The sequence below is a fragment of the Capsella rubella genome, unplaced genomic scaffold (assembly GCF_000375325.1).
Source record: "Capsella rubella cultivar Monte Gargano unplaced genomic scaffold, Caprub1_0 scaffold_3, whole genome shotgun sequence".
Taxonomy (NCBI): domain Eukaryota; kingdom Viridiplantae; phylum Streptophyta; class Magnoliopsida; order Brassicales; family Brassicaceae; genus Capsella; species Capsella rubella.
The window spans coordinates 11,297,335-11,314,249 of record NW_006238921.1 but is presented as its reverse complement, the minus strand read 5'-3'; positions in this window follow the sequence as shown (position 1 = coordinate 11,314,249).

Below are 16,915 nucleotides of genomic sequence, written 5' to 3'. Positions count from 1 at the left end.
ATATATATATTTTTTTGGGGTCTGTTTGGATACAATTTTTGCTCCCTAATTAAAGTATAGATACTGAGACTTAGAAAAAATATTAATAAATAAAAAGTATATTCTCATATTATTATTTTTAAATCATGTAAATATGTAATCAATGACTGATTTTGAATTAAGTGATTTTACACGATGTAATGAAATTTTCATTTTTACTTAACATATCATGGAAGAAACTTTATGATCTTGTAAAGTTTTTAATGATACTCGATATCTTATTTATTTATTGATTAAGTGCATTTACATAAATTTGATTCTCTCAAATCCCATATTCATAGTGTAAAACAATAAAAAAATATACACCTTATTGTCATATCTAACATGTTGTTATCACTATGGTTATTTTTAGAACCATGAACAGTATCCAAACGGCCAAACTTCTGAAAAATGCCACATTCAATACAACTTTTTAAAAAATGCCACATGACCCACTTTTAAGTTATTCAAATGTCAAATTTGGCCTTCTAAACCTTTCTCTCTTTTCTTTCATCTCTTTCTCTTTCATCTCATCTTTTTCTTTCATCTCATCTTTTTCTTTCATCTCTTTCTTTCTCTTCTTCTTTCATCTTTTTTTTTTCTTTCTTCAACAACAAATACCTTAACAATTCCGGTGGACCAGCTCCGGTAGACCAGTTCTGGTTTCGACGGACTAGATCCGACAGTGGACCAGATTTTGTATTTATCTCTCAGTGGACCAGATCTGATAGATCGAAATCGGTAGACCAAACTTGTTAATGTTTACTAATTAATCTTGTCTATCTTAAAATTTCTTAAAACCAAAACTGATTGACCAGAGGATGAAAAAAATAATACATCTATGAAAGACGTCATCCACGATCTAACCAAATTTACGCTATGGATAACACATTTGTCTGTAGATGTACTAGAATCTGATGGAATAGATCTGATGGACTAGATCTAGTGGACCAAATCCGATGAAAGTATCATGGACAAGAATTCATGACATATTCGAGCCATCAGTTGTCTATAGACGAGTAATGTCCATAGAAGAGAGATTGCCTACTGAATTCGTCCTTAGACTCAAAGCTATGAGCAGTAATGTCCATCGAAGAGAGATTTTCCAGGACATTCACACATCTACGAGGTATTTTCCTGATGGACATTCAAACAGCCATAGACATTTTTAATTTTGTATGCCTTTGTCGATCTTGTTTGTTGCTAATAACCTCTTAAGCTCGAAAAAATTTGGTTCTCTTTCTTCACCATTCACCACTTCTAGAAATTCTCTCTCTTACTTGTCCTCCATTAACAACACTCATTCTTCTTTTTGTGGTTCAATTAACTCTCTAATTACCCAATAAAACGTTTGTCCTCTGGATAATAGCCTCAATTGTCACCATTTCTTTTTTTTTTTGGACAAACAGTTGTCACCATTTAATGCTCTCTTTAGCTGAAAAATGTCCTATCAACCTTAACTTTTTGAACCAAACACCAAAACCTCTCCATTTTACTATGGGTAGTTGTTTCATTTCACCCATGTCTTTTCCAAATAATATGGCACTACATAAAATAAGTTATTGAAAGTGGCACTCTTAATTTTTTTGCTTATATAATTGGCATAACATATAATAATCCCTTATTTGTATGGTAGTTGTTTTCAAAGAAACATATTAGAAGAAGAACATTATATATTATTATTAGGTTTTCAGTCGCGGTACACCGCGAGACAATTTTTTTACTAAAAATTTTATATTTAAGTTATATTTGTTAATTGTTTTAGTATTTTAAAATTTTGTAACTGTATTTTGATTGTATATTTTATTATTTAACTCGTTGGATAATTTTTTGTAACTAATATTTTTATTTTATTTTAAGTTGTATTTGTTTATTAATTTTTTTAGTATTTAAGATTGTACAATTTTATTGTGAATGTTAATTATATGATTTAACCCGTGGAATACTATATAAGAAATTGATTTTATAATCGTAATTTAATCAACTTAACTAAATATGTATAATATGTCAAATAATGATACGATGATAGCGTAACATCTTTCATTTAACTCATCAACCCGTAAGAAAAAAATAATCATACATATTTATGTAAACTCAAACCCGTTCACTATAATATTTGTAAACTCAAACCTGTTCAATCAAATACAATCATAGTTAGAAGCATATAAGTCTTATTTATAAAGATTCTGAACCATTGTCTAAAAGTTTTTACCCGATGTGTAACGCTGTACATACTTTTTTTTTCTTTATAGATTCAGTAATATACGACCGTCTTCAAAAATTCAAATTGCAACATATATGGAAAATTATATTTTTATTATACATATGTTATATACTTAAATGTAATAATATAATTTTCAAAACAAATAAAATCATATAAAGATATTTGTGAGATATTCAATTTATTAGGGAGATATTTCAGGAAATTTTGTTAATGTAATAAATATTGGTTTCTAATTTTGGGATTCTATTGTGAATTAATTACAAAATTTACGTTAAAGTTTTGTTATTTATTCAAATATCAAGGATTTATTATGCAAATATTATAAAATAAAAAGTTATAACACCAAATGTGCTTAAAAATGTATATATAGGTGTGCCACCTTTGGCGCAAAATGGAGGTCACTCTCTAGTTAGAGTGTAGGAAAATCTCCATTTCAACGTTAATTATAGTCAACCTAAATAAAATGAGGAAATAGAGACCATAATTGAAAATCTTCTCCATCACATAAGAGAGACTTCAATTATTCAAGATCCTCTTTGTATCGAATTTAAAAACTTATTCAGCAAAATATGTCACATTATATTATACTTTAAAATAACTAGATTCAGACCCGCCCGTACGTGCAAAATTAATTTTAAAAATAAAGTTGTTATTAAATTTTGAAATATATTACGTACGTACCGAGTATGTTTGTAAACGTAACTTTTAACAAAGTTATTAACATTTATAATCTAAACATGTACCAGTTCAGTGATTTGTTTTTAAATCAGTATAAACAAAAAGAACGATACAATTTGATTATGTTGAAGACAATTGTACATTAAAAAAAAAATAGTAAAAGAAATTTGATTTGTCTATTTTGGGACAAAAACCATGTCATGTGCGTCATAATATGTCAGGTTTTTCCATCTTATAACCATTTTAATAATAATTTACTCATTTAAGATTGTATATTTTAGTCAAACATATGAAAAAACATGTCAACGGTTTAGACTTACACGTAAATGTGAGGTTTTATTTGTAGATATATTTATTCGCTATAACATTTATAACATAAACTAATATTGGTTTGTTTTCATGAAGTTTGTGAATGTCGGATCGACATGATAGCGGATCCAGATTGAGTGTGAACTATGAGCTATCATCATACATGAGAATTAAAACATCTGCCCCTAGATGGCCTAAATATAATTTTCAATGGGGTCAAACACATCCCCTATGCATGCTCCACACTAAAGGATATTTTTTAGCAATACAATTTAAAAATTTTGACCCGAAATTTTTTTTTTCATGTAATCCACATTAGCATTCTAGAATTGTTGATTGACTTTGGAATGATTGCTAGATTTGTTGGCCAATTCAATTGGTGTCTTTGAATCATTTTTTATTGTCTTCCGCTGATTTTAATTTTGGTTATGATCCGTTAGAATTAGAACTGGTGGTTAACTGGTTTAATCTGAAATGGAAAGGGTTAATTGGGTTAATTGATCTAGTCCGGTCTAGCTGGTTTAGCTGGTTTAAATTATGTGGGTTAATCCGGTTAGCATGCTTAAAATTAAAAAAATTTGGGTTGGGTCTTTTCATAGCTAGATAGATATATATGCCCATGAGATTTTAAACAATATGACATTTTGTTTTGTTTTATTTTTTGTATTAAAACATTTATGTGTTTGTTTCCTCATATACCAATACTTGCGCATATGTGCAAGTTTCTTTTGATATAAATTTATTTCTCAATTATAATATAAATAGCTTGTATTAATTTTGTTTTTGTCAACAAACTAATCGAGATTGAATCAATTGCGTATATAAAAATTAATTAAAATAGCTTGTATTAATTTAGTATCTTGCAAATACGACGGTTACAATTCTCCCCCATTAATATAGATTCTTCCTCGAATCCTTCAACACCTTCCATTAGTCAAGGACTCCGTGCAACCATCACCACGGCCGGCACTCCTACAACTGACCCATTCGAGGTCTCTCTCTGATCAATATACTCACGTTGCAGACCTTATTTACTCATACTTAATCACTTCCCCGTCCACAAGTCTCAACCTATGTTTCGGTGCCTCTGAATGACCTTCTGGAGAGTCCACATCGCCTATTGCGTGTAAGGAGATGGAGATCCGTCAAGGAGAAGCGACTAGAGTGATGTTAGCGTTTTGGGGTCGATGGACACCAATGGTGGGTGTCGACCGACACTTGTAATATGTATCGTGAGGATAGTTGCGAGTGATGATCGACATCGGTGGTGGGTGTCAATCGAAACTACTCGTCATTTCGGGTTTTCGGGAGCGAGTGTCGACTAACACCAGTGGTGGATGTCTATCGACACCAGTCCTCAGCAGCAACAATGTTTTATATTTGCTTGATATTTTGTGTTGTGGAATTATTTCAAATGTGATTGATACTTCTTGTGTGTATAGCCTATTTGTTGGGATGAGTGCCTCACTAAGTCTCACTAAGTATTTTTGCAAATACTTATGCATCTCTTTCTATGATGCAGGTAAAAGCAAAGTGTGACCGTGTAATCAGGGCGAGGAGAGATGAATGATCTAGGGGCTCGCTGAATGTTTTATGATTTTTGTTATGATGTCATTAGAAATGCTAGTTTTTATGGTTTAATAGTAATGATTATTGGATTGTTTCTTTAATTGTTCTTCCGCTAGTTTTCGGTTGGTTTACTTTGATTGTTCGATTTGTTTTGGTTTAGTTGGTTTAAATTGATTTAGTCCAATTTAGTTGTTTAGAAATGTTTAATTATGTTTAAATTGATTTAGTTCAGTTTAGTTTGTTTGGGTTTGTGATGCGACATCGAGCAATGACAGCTCGGGCCAGACGGACGATACGGACGGACGGACGGATGGCGACCGCGAGGGAACGAGTACCGACCGAGCGAGATACGGACGGATCGACGAAACCGACGGAACGATCGAACCAGCTCGACAAACTCGATCGATGACTCGATCCAACGCCTCAATCATTGCCCAAGGAGCGATCACTCGAAGCCGACGATCGGAGAAGAATACCCGAGACCAATTCAACCTCTTCCTCCAAGAATACATCCACGATCTCATCGAGCCAACGACCCAAGACCAAGAGCCTACGTGGATGGTCTTCACCATCACCATTGGTGAAGACGTTTAAGTCGTTAGCGAACAACTGTACTCTTTTTCCTAACTCGGTTTTTATCCCATTGGGTTTTACCGAGAAGGTTTTAACGAGGCAGTTAATCCTGGCGCATCCACGCGTTTTACCAAAGACGCGTGGATTCTATCCTTCTATCCTTATCTTAAAACATTTGAATTTCGAACGTTGGTTTTTGTCGGTACTTTACAATTGTTGTAAGCCGCTCGACCACACACGTGGCCTAGGGCAAATAGGTAGCTCTTTCGGTTCGCACCTATTTAAAGGCTGCTTAAACATTTGTAGAGGTTACGCTTGCTTGAATTAAAACCCTAGAGTTATTTCTCTTGCGTCATCTCTTCGTTCCTCTAAAGGCCTCTCGCCGCTTAAAGGTCCGGAAACCCTCAACGTTCGAACGAGCCGGGCTCAAAGACGTTGAGGCAACCGTATCACGAGTCTCCTCATCACTCGTGTGTCGTTGCATCGACCCATTCATCACCCACCGAGAGCGTCTCTCATTTGTACGAGAGCGTTTTCCCGCTTCACGCATCCTTGTCGTTCCGTCCGACAGTCCACTGCACTGCTCGAGGCGTCCGAACCAAACCTCGATCCATCGAGCGTATCCGGAGGTTCATCAGTGGTATCAGAGCTGAAGGTCCTAACAACAGGTTGTATCTATCCTTTTCGAGTTTACTTTTCGTTTAACGTCATCGCCTTAGTTTTTGTATCGGTAGAAACTAGTAAAGATCGAGACTTTTCTGGGTTCTATTGTGTTCGTCGTGTTTTCTTCGATGTTTTCTTGAAAAATCAGATTTTGATTCGATAAAGTGTTTTCCTTTTTGTTAGATCCGGTTTTGAAACGTGTTTGGGTCTTAGATCTGAGCACGTGTCGAGTTATTTGTTCGATCTTACGTTGTTTTTGCTTTTTACCAATCATTTGGCTGACACACTCGAGCTTTTTGCTTTATTGGCGCGTGTACTGAAAAAGTTGTTTGTCTTTTATCGATCCAGGTACGACAGCCATCGTCTGTCCGGCCCGAGCTGTCATTGCTCAATGTCGCATCAGTTTGTTTAATCCGGTTTAACTCTTTTCATGGTCCTATGTCCACTCCTAGCCCGTGGGCATACCCATATCTGACAACCTGTTTTGTAAGTCGGAAGGCTTTAGTTCACCACATGATCCTTTCTTGTGTTTTTTCCTCACTTACAAAATTGTGACAATCACTTTCGGAAACTACTTTGGCATTATGTCACACCCCGTTTTCCTAGAACGGTTCGTGACTATTGCGTTGCTTTTGCGGGGCCATACCGACTGGGGCATATATCGTGCTTCAGTGAGGAGGGCGTACATGTCTCAAATTGTCGAGTCCCTACGAAGGAGTCAGGCGGGAACCACTCAATAGGTTCGGCTGTCCGTCGCTGATCGTGGATCAGGCTTAGAAAAAGGGATTAGGCCATCCCTGCACAAACTGGTCATGATCTAGAGCTGATAACCTAATGAGCCCAAGGCAGGGCGAAACTAGTCGAAGATAGTCTGAGGTATGAAGGCTGACTCGATAATATATGGGTATTATCGAGTGTTGCACGGTCTTTGGAAATAAGCCCGTGACATTTGGTATCAGAGCCAGGTTACGTTGTGTGTTGTCTGCGCTCCCGATAAGAGTTGGGTAAGCGGAGCCTTGTTTTGTGGCGAAATGATGGTCGAGGGCGAGGTGCTGAATCATCGAATCGAGTGGGGGTATGAGGTATCACATAATACACAACGTACGATCAAAAGGATTCTCCCCGTGCACGAGGGTGTGCACATTGATGGGTGGGGTAGGATTCTAGCGACCGTCTTCGTGGTACCTAAGGGTTGTTTGCTACCCTTATCAAGCTAAACACATGACTTTGTTCGATGGAATCCGATTATACTCGATCTTTTGGTGGAGTTTCGAGAGTTTATAGATAAGGGATCGATGGGAATCCGATGTTACGAGAGAAAGCCGATATTCGAGTTGAACTTCGTGTTTCTCGCATAAGGTTGTTGGTTATTCAGACAGCCGGGATTTTCGGAAGAGTTTGGTCGGAGAGCTGACATTCGGGGATTAGTGTAACGAAGATCCGTGCATGAAGTCTCGAACCAGATCAATGATCCTCATGTTCTGTCAATGTTTGGCGGAAACAGTTATGTTTTTCGAAAGAAAATGCGGGAACGGTTATTTGCGTGAGAGAAAAGACGCGAAGTGAGTTATTGGACGGTTATCGAGCGCTTTAACCGTTTCGACTCGCTTATAAAAGGGGGTTGAGCGTCATTCTTTGCGAGTGTGATCGAAAAGCTTAAGAACTTTTAAAGTTAGAGAGATTTGTCGAGAAACTATGAGTAACTGCCGAGAACCGAGAGAGATTGTCGAAGATCTGTCAACGATTGTCGAGTATTCAAGCTAATCATCGAGCAACTGGGTGTTTATCGATAATTACTTAATTGTATCGAAGTACTATCTGTGATTTGTTCTGTTTATCGTAGGTTTCTGGTGAGAAGCGATTCATCGGAAGATCAGTTCGACCGGTTGCTTTGTTGGTCGAGTAACGATAGAATATGTGTTTACCAATATTTTATCTGATTTATTATCTAAGGGAACGATGATCTGATATGTTGTATGGGTTTTCAGTGAATTGTTCGAGAAATTAGTGAAAATATGAGCATCAAGAGGTGTAAGAATCTGTATCCAAGAGACTACGGTGAGTGCGCGACTGTGGCTATGAATGTTAAGTTGTTTACGTACATAGATTCACTTATGAATTGTAAGCAACTGATGAATTATAGTGTAGAAGCCTAACTGAGGAAAGTGGTACAAGCCGTTAACGAACGATTAATTGTAGAAGTGCAACAACTAAATATGTCAACAAGTGAAGTGATGCAAAGCCACAACCTGTTTGAGGGATCAAACATGCATCTTTTTATTCATTTTGGGGGTTTGTGTTTTAGAATTTCAAAATTGATTATATTAGAATTTGATTTAAAATATTTAGATTTAGGCTTGAAGTGAAATGATTAAAAATTGATTAGATTACATTTAATCACGTAAGATCAAGGATTGAAGTGATATCTAGCATATTTCTTAAGTTGTTTTAATTCTACAAGAAAACATGGTCATATCCTACCAGAAATCCTACAAAATAATTGGTATGAAAGTTTTCCTAAAAAAAAACTTCGCTTTAATCGACATTTGTTTTATAAGTTTCAGGTAGGAAATTGGTACGTTACTATCAGTGGTACACAAATTGTTTTATATATTTTATGTAATGTGCAGGGTCATGTTGAGTATTAGTAATTTATCTAAATAGTCTCACTCAATCACTCACTAGCAAAAGTTAAAAACGTGCCAAAATATAAAAATTAATTAAGACTGCCTTAGAACCTCTATCCTTAATTCTCATCCCACACCTGCTACATTCTTCCTTCCTTCTTCCTTTTCTGTTTTCTGTTATCTTTTCTTTTTTAGTTATTAAAAATCTCAACCAATCAATGATTTTTAAAAAATATTTAAATTGACTGCATCATGTATTATGACTTTGAATTTATCGTATCAGTCACATTTTTCTGATCAAAATGCATTCCATGAACCTTATAAAACTATTGGTATAGAAACGTCATATGGTTGGTGTCATTACTTAGATCTCAAAGATGATTACGGACACCATCAATCTAGTGATATCATTGTAGATTTGAGATGGTTAAGAATCTTTCTTTCTCGTTTCAATCGTCGTTACAGTCTTTCACTTTTGTCGTCGAAACAAACTCTTCTTCCCCATCATCACCACCATTTCCTTCTTCACCGCCACCATATTATACATTGACATCACCATCACCTCTTTGATCACTAACATACACCACCATTATGACTTCTGTATCGAATCAAATTATTTTGTTTATACATAAGAAAAATATTAGTAAATAACTTGCAGAAAAATCAACAAAAGTAATTAAGATGACGTACCAATATGAATTTTTTCCTCTTGCTCCAACATATCAAGTCTAATCTTGAATTCCTCCTTGTTATTATCCAGCACTGTTTTATCTTTCTGCATGCAACAATAATATATGTTCAGTAATTTCCTTACATGAACACTTTAGACATAACAAATTTTATGGTTCCTAATATGATATATGTACGTCTCACCTCCAAAATCGTCATCTTATAATTCATTAAAACATTCCCCTTCTCAAAAAAAATTTGTTATGCTTTCCAATTCAGTAATGTATTGTCATCTCCATCAACTGAACTTTGATATTTTGATGCCGATGAGTGGAGGCGACAATACCACTCCTCCCAAACCACGGCCGATGAATCACCAGTTACCTATTAACTCTTTCTTGCCGCCTTGGAGCCCTTCCCCATCGTCAATCCTTCATCATTCACTAGGATCAGTGAGCCTTTTTCCATCGACTACTTTGAGCGTGAAGAGAAGAACTGAAGGCGAAATCATTGAAACTTTAAGCAGACAATACCAAAGTGTTTCAATGGAAAACAATCTCAATGACTTCTTGAACATACCCTTTTCTTTACTCTATTTCTTACGGATGGAAAAAAATAATCTAATAGAAAAAGAATGGGGAAAAAATTAAAAGTTCACTACGATTAAAATTATCGAAGATCATTTTTTTTAAATAGAGTAAAGAAGGAAAATTTTTTTTATAACGTTAACCAAAGAAAGAAGATACTCTACCTTTTAAAAATAAAATGGCTAAGAAAGTGCTTTGATAGTTAGCACGAGCTTTTTTTTATAGCTTAAGAATTACTAAAATGATTCTCCTACTTTAATCTTATTTTGTTAATAAAATATCTTATTAATTTTGAAGTCAAAACACTTGAATGAACTCTGTGTTATTTAGGCAGTTTCATAAAAATTTATAAAGTTAAGGTCATTGTGTTTCACAATTGACTCAATCTTAATTAATTTTTATTTTCGCTATTGATTTAATATTAATTAATTTTTATTTACACAATTGACTTAATCTTAATTACTTTTATTTTCGTAGATGAGTCATTTCATTATAGTTACTAGATGCCTAATCATTTCATTTACACTTGTACAGTGCTTTCGAACACCTGAAACTGAATATACACTTCAGAGGAGATGTCGAGTTCAAGGATGGGTCGTTCGCCTACATAGGTGGAACCGAGGAGAATGATATGCTGATTGATCCAGATCTGATGACATGGTCAATCTTCGAGGAGTTTTGCACAAAGAATGAAGTGAACGATGCAGTAGAGCAAGTATGGTATAAGCTTCCTCATGAAGACATAGCTTCAGCTAGGCTTTTCGAAGAAGACAAAGATGGTGGAATTAGACAATTGTGTAGTGAAGCAATGTTTTGTGGTGAAGTGGATATATGCATTCAACAAGGTACCTCTACACTTGTAGCATTTCCTTTATCTCTGTAAGGTGAGCAGTTTGTTGGGGAAGAGGATGCAGAAGATGATGAAAAGGTAGGCCAAGATAAAGTTGGTGAGGATGCTAAAGAAGAGACACAAGATCATGGAGATGGAGATGATCCAATAGAGGAAGTTATTCAAGATGATCTTCATACCTTTTAATGAAGAAATTAACAAGATAATCTAAAGTTATGGGTGAGGATACTAATGAAGCTGAGGAAGAAGATGCGCGTCACGATGAATCAGAAGCAATGCGTCAAGCTACAGAAAACGCAGCCTGTGAAGGTGATGAAGATGATGAATTAGATAGGAAAGCTAAAGCTGGTTGGACACATATGAAGAATGAGATTGTTTTGAGCGTCATAAAAGAGAGATATCAAGAAGTAATTACGCCAAGGATAAACCACCTTACTTGTGGCTAAAGCAAATGTTCCATAATGGATAAGATTTCGTGGATCAGCTGTTGAGGTAAATTATGGTGCTCGTGGACGTTCTCGTGGAACTAAAAATGGTTGTGGAAAAGGTCGTGGAAAAGGAACAGATGAACCACCTAAACCACCTGTTTTTTTATGTCTGTTTGGTCTGATAAAATGTTTGATGTTTGGCAACCTGAGAAGAAATAGGCATAAGTATGTCTTTTGTTAGCATATTGAGAACCTTGGATTTGGATGATTTCAATGTAGGATGGTATAGGTTTGTTTTTTTGGGGATCATGTATTTTGTTCAAACTAATGACTCTCTCGAATCAATGAAATTAGGAAATTTTCAATGAAAAACAGTGACTAAGAACACAGTTCATATGACAACAACAAAGACAACAATCTGAAACAACAAACTACTTTTTGCCAACAAATACTAGTTCATATCCTCAACATAACCTACTTTTTCCCCATCATAAGGATCATTGCAATTACAACAATGAAACCTCCCCAAGACAACAAGATGAATTGCTGACATCATAGTCAACGTTTCTTAACCCAGGAGGATGATTCAACCAACCGAGGAATAACTGATGAATTAATAGGACAAAAGTTAATAAACAAAGTATTTAGGAGGTGACACATATGCCATATTAGGAAACATAAAATTGGTTATGTCTAAAGTGTTCATGTAAGGAAATTATCTAACGCATGACCTTGAGATGGTGGCTGTTGTGTTTGCATTGAAAATTTGGTGATCTTACCTTTATGGTGGGAAAGTTCAAGTTTTCAAGGATCATAAAATTTTGAAGTATATCTTCACTCAACCAGAGTTCAACTTGCGACAACGGAGATGGATGGAACTTGTCGCTGATTTTGATCTAGACATTGCCTATCATCCGGGAAAGGAAAATCTGGTCGTGAATACACTTAGTCGGAAGAGAGTTGCGACAAATATTGGAAAATATATGCAAGGGTTGATCAGTATGGTTGGTACGCTTCGATTAACTGCTGTCTCCAATGAGTTAGAGCCGTTGGGTTTGGGAGGAGCAGATCAGGAAATAGATGAGGATTTGATCAGGTTGTCGAAGAATGATAAGACTGAGTTTCAGACTTCGAACAATGGGACAGTTTTGGTGAATGGTCGTGTGTGTGTACCGAAAGATAAGGAGCTGCATGAAGAAATTCTCAAGGAAGCTCATATGTCGAAGTTTTCTATACTTCTGGGGTCGTTAAAAATGTATCAAGACTTGAAACGCTACAACTATTGGAAAGGTATTAAGCGAGACGTTGCTAACTGGGTAGCCGGTTGTCTGAATTGTCAATTGGTTAAGGCTGAACATCAAGTTGTGGGTGGAATGTTGGAAAAGGTAACGATGCCCAAGTGGAAATGAGATATGATAACCATAGACTTTATCACGGGTTTGCACCTATGTGACAAGAACGATGTGATATAGGTTAGCGTTGATCGATTGACTAAGTACGCTCACTTCATTGCGATGAATAAGAAAGATGGAACCAAAAAGCTTGCTAAGATTTATGTGAAAGTAGTTGTTCGATATCATGGGGTACCGCCAAGCTTAGTACCGAATCGTGACTCCAAGTTTACTTCTGGATTTTGGAAAGCACTTCAGAAGAGATTCAAAACAAGGTTGAATATGTGTACAACTCATCATCCTCAGACGGATGGATAGTCCGAGCGAACGGCCCGAATACTTGAAGCCTTGTTGCGAGCTAGTGTTCTGAATTGGGGCGGTAAATGGGAAGAATACTTGATGTTAGCTGAATTCGTTTATAACAAAAATTATCACGCGAGCATTGGAATGTCACCATACGAAGCGTTATATGGAAGACCTTGTAAAACATCGCTGTGTTGGACCCAAGTGGGGGAGCGAAGTGTGTATGGATGGGACTTTTTCAAAGAGACAACCGAAAGAGTCAGAGTCTTGAAGATTAAGATGAAAGAAGCTCATGATGGAAAAAAGAGCTATGACGATAAGCTATGCCGATAAGCATAAGAGAGAAGTGGAGTTTGATGTGGGAGATTTGGTCTATCTCAAGACAGCCACGTATAAGGGGAAGGATCGAACATCCTTGAATACGAAGTTAACTCCAAGGTACCTGGGACCGTTCCGGATTCAGGAAAATATTAGACCTATCGCGTACCAGCTGGAATTGCAATCGGCAATGGATGCTTTTCATAAAGAGTTCCATGTTTCGTTGCTAAGGCAATGAATAACGAATCGGGAGAATGTCATATCTGAACCGACACTGGATTTGCAAGAGAATATGACTTTAATGGGAAGACCAGTTCAGATTTTGGGTAGGAAGTTGCGGACAGGTTGTAAGAAAAAGGTTAAGTTCATTTAGGTCGTTTGGGATTGTGCGGTGAAGAGCAAACAACTTGGGAACCAAAAGAAGTGATTAACGTAAACTTCAAGAAATGGTTTGAGAAGCAAAAGGTTCCACGAAAAAAAGCTTAGATTCGAGGACAAATCCATTCTAAGTGGGGGAGAACTATAGCGACCGTCTTCATGGTTCCTAGGGGTATGTTTGCTACCCTTATCGAACTGAACACTTACCTATGGTCGATGGAATCCGATTATACTCGATCTTTTGTCTGAGTTTCAAGAATTTATCGATGGGAATCCGAATGTTGAGAGCAAAAGCTGATATTTGAGCTGAACTTCGTGTTTTTCGCATAAGGTTATTGGTTATTCGGACATCCGGGTTTTTAGAATAGTTTCGTCGTAGAGCTAACGTTCGGGGATCGATGAACAAGATCCGTGCGTACGTCTCGAACCAGATCGATGATCTGCGTGTTCTGTCAATGTTTGACAGAAACAGTTATGTTTTTCGAACGAAAACGCGGGAACGGTTATTTGCGTGAGAGAAAAGACGCGGAGTGAGTTAGTGGACGGTTATCGAGCGCTTTAATTGTTTTGACTTGCTTATAAAAGGGGTTTGATCGGTGATAAAAAAGTTTAAGAACTCTGAAAGTTAGAGAGATTTGTCGAGAAACTGTGAGTAACTATCAAGAACCGAGTGAGATTGTCGAAGATGTGCAGCGATTGTCGAGTATTCAAGGTAATCATCAAGAAACTAGGTGTTTTATCGATAATTACTTAGTTGTATCGAAGTGTATCGGTGATCTGTTCTGTTTGTCGTAGATTTCTGGTGAGAAGCAGTTCATCGAAAGATCTGTTTGAGCAGTTGATGTGTTGGTCGAGTAATTTAGGTAAATATCAATACATTTGTGTTTATCGATATTTTATATTTTATTTATCATCTAAGGGAACAATGATCTGATATGTTGTATGGGTTTTCAGTGAATTGTTCGAGAGGTTAGTGAGAACCCGAGAATCAAGAGGTGTCAAAATCTATATCCAAGAGATTACGGTGAGTGCGCGACCGTGGCTATGAATCTTGAGTCGTTTTCGTGCATCGATTCACTTATTCTTTGATTGTCTTGTTTATTCAGAATGTTTGCTTGTCATGTATTGATTATCTACTGCTTAGTCTCGATGATTGGTTTGGTTTACTCGAGAATCTAAATCGGCAATGCGCTTAGCAGCAGAGCTGCTCGTTGAGGCTTGTTCGGTTGCGGGAAGATTGCTCAGTAACTCTGGATAGTTATGCTTGACAAGTTTCTGTTCTTGACTTGCAATATTGACTATATGTTTCGATGTATTGAATGCGATTGTTTGATTATGGCCTGGTGAGACGGGAAGACCGTTCTCACTAAGCAAATTCATTTGCTTACGCATTCTTTGTGATGCAGGAAAGGGTAAGGGGAATGTTGGAATCAGTTCACGAGACTAAGGCAAGAAGTGAAGGATGGTTTTTATTTGGGTAGTTTCATGTTGGTCGAGTAGTAAAACGATGTAATAGCCTATAGCAAACTTACCGTTGTACTAGAACCTTTGTTATTAATGCAAGAATTCGTTTTTATGCTTAACAATGACTTGTCGGAATCTTGGTCGGAAAATGAATAATGTTTTGATGGAGTAGAAATCGAGTTGGGGCATTATAAGGATGTCACGCCCGTTTTTATGGAACGGTTCGTGATTGTCGCGTTGCTTCCACGGGGCCATTATGACTGGACAGGTATCGTGCTTCATTGAGGAGGGCGTGCATGACTCGAGTTGTCGAGTCCCTTCAAAGGAGTCATGCGGGAACCACTCGATAGGTTTGGGTGTCCGTTGCTGATCGAGGAGCAGGCTTAGAATAAGGGATTATGTCATCCCTGAACAAACGGGTCGTGATTTGGAGCTTCACCTGATGAGCCCAAGGCAGGGCAAAACCAGTCAAAGATGGTCCGAGGTATGACAGCTAACTCAATAATATATGGGTAATATCGAATGCCGCACAGTCTTTTGAAATAAGCCCGTGACAATTAGCACGCTTAACAGTGAAATTTTTTTAGAAGATTTCACTGAAATGATAAGTGCACAATAGTGATATAGGTGGCCAAATCAATTATTTTAATCCTTGGTAGTGCATAGAACTAAAATTCAAAATTTATTATGATGTAATATACTTTTTCACAAGATGGAAAGCGTGAAATTTAAATCTGATTTTTAAAAGTTACTAGATAAATGTGGAATGTGACTGAAAATTCAACATATTTGTCGGGTAAATTATAGTCTTAAGCTAATGGTATATTGATATTAAATAGATAATAAAAATGTGTCAATTAAATCTATAGTAATATTTTGAGAAAGAATTAAGAAAAAACAATATATTTCGTCTTTTTGCAGAGTAAGATAGAGAAAATACTCAAGGAAAAACCGACATGTTATTTATCTCTTACTTTTTTTAGGTAATATATAGCACAATGTGTAAGATTATGACAAGATTTATTAATATATACATGATACATAGATATATACTAGACATCGTAAAATTATATTATTATAGTTACATATGATCTATCAATATATATTAGGATATATCGATATATCATAACATATATTATGATATACTAATATATTTCATAATATATAATATGATATGTAAATATATAGTATAATATATGTTAAAGTATCGGGATACATAAATATATATCAAAGATATAATTATATATCATGATATATTGTTATATGATATAGTGGTTGTGACGAGAAAAAGAGTCTACTACTGGCAATGAGGGTAAGGACTGTGGTGAATGTGGAGAGTGAGTGTAGTAAAGCAGAGATTGCGGTAGTTTTGGTGGATTGTATGTTAGTGACCGAAGAGGTGATGGTGATGTGAATGGAGAATATGGTGGCGGTGGAGAAGGAAATGGTGGTGATGATGGGGAAGGAGAGTTTGTTCTTGACGACAAAAGTGAAAGACTGTAACGACGATTGAAACGAGAAAGAAAGATTCTTAACCATCTCAAATCTACAATGATATCACTAGATTGATGGTGTCCCTAATCATCTTTGAGATATAAGTAATGACACCAACCATATGACGTTTGTATGCCAATAGTTTTATAAGGTTCATGGAATGCATTTTGATCAGAACAATCTGACCGATCCGATGAATTCAAAGTCATAATTCATGCTGCAGTCAATTTAAATATTTTTAAAAAATTATTGATTGGTTGGGATTTTTTAATAAGTAAAAAAGAAAAGAAAAAGAGAACAGAAAAGGAAGAGGTATGTTCAAGAAGTCATTGAGATCGTTTTCCATTGAAACACTCTGGTAGTGTATGCTTA